Below are 1,080 nucleotides of genomic sequence, written 5' to 3'. Positions count from 1 at the left end.
GAGTATGTTGTCTAAGCTGATATCTTAGGCAACATATTCAGATCGAGTATGTTGTCTAAGCTGATATCTAAGGCAACATATGTTTTTCACTTAGGCAACATAACCTTTTGTGTGTTGCCTAAGAAGCCTGCTTAGGCAACATATTCTGTTTGCATATGTTGCCTTGGTTCTTATGCAACATTGAAAAGGCAACACTGCTTAGGCAACACGGGTTTGTTGCCGTAGCCTTACTCAACATATAAACTCCTCTTAGGCAACATTTTTTATTTGTTGCCTAAGTGACATTTTGAGGTAGTGTTAATATGATACTTTACTTTAAAAATATCTTAAAAAACTTGTTAAAACAACCAAAAACGTCTTATAAACTTATTGTAACACTTTTATATATGAGGTCCTATAAACTTAAGTACTATAAAAGTAGTTTATTAGGATTTTAAACATTATAAAACTTGTTTTATTGTAGCGAGTATCAGAGCGTTGGTAAGTTATTTTTTAAGTATATTATATATAAATACGGTAATATAACTCACACACATGCCTCAGTTTGGTGAACCCTTGACTTTTAGAAAAATTAGGTTACCACATATCGTTGGACGAAAGGATTTCAAGCCTAAAGACGTCATTAATTTTGGCATGTTTTGAAATACTTTTATGTTATGCCCCATCACTTTTTCAAACTTACAAATTTTAAACTCTTTTAACAAGTTTTAGAAGGGGTTTTCCCATGTATTCGTGGAATCTGTTGAAAAACTTAATTTGGTAAGTTTTTTTTGGGATGCTGTGCAAACCTATGTGTTGGGTCACCTATTGATTTGGTGATGACCCATTGATCTGTTCCTCCACTTTAGCAACACTTAGTAGTTATTGGTTCTTTGTAAGTTGGTGTCTTGGTACATACTTAAAGCCATTGGCAAAATCGAAGACTAGCCGATGTGAAGACAGATGGTCACCGATGCGGTGTTGTGGATCAACTGCCTAATATACATACCAAGACTCCGAAGTAGCTGAAATGCATATTGAAAATATTTTGAAGCTACAAGCCGATTGAAGGAAGATCTTCATAGACCGAAGATTGAAAAT

Source organism: Cynara cardunculus (assembly GCF_001531365.2).
Source record: "Cynara cardunculus var. scolymus isolate 2C chromosome LG 7, CcrdV1, whole genome shotgun sequence".
NCBI classification, from domain to species: domain Eukaryota; kingdom Viridiplantae; phylum Streptophyta; class Magnoliopsida; order Asterales; family Asteraceae; genus Cynara; species Cynara cardunculus.
Note: the sequence above shows the minus strand (reverse complement) of the source record.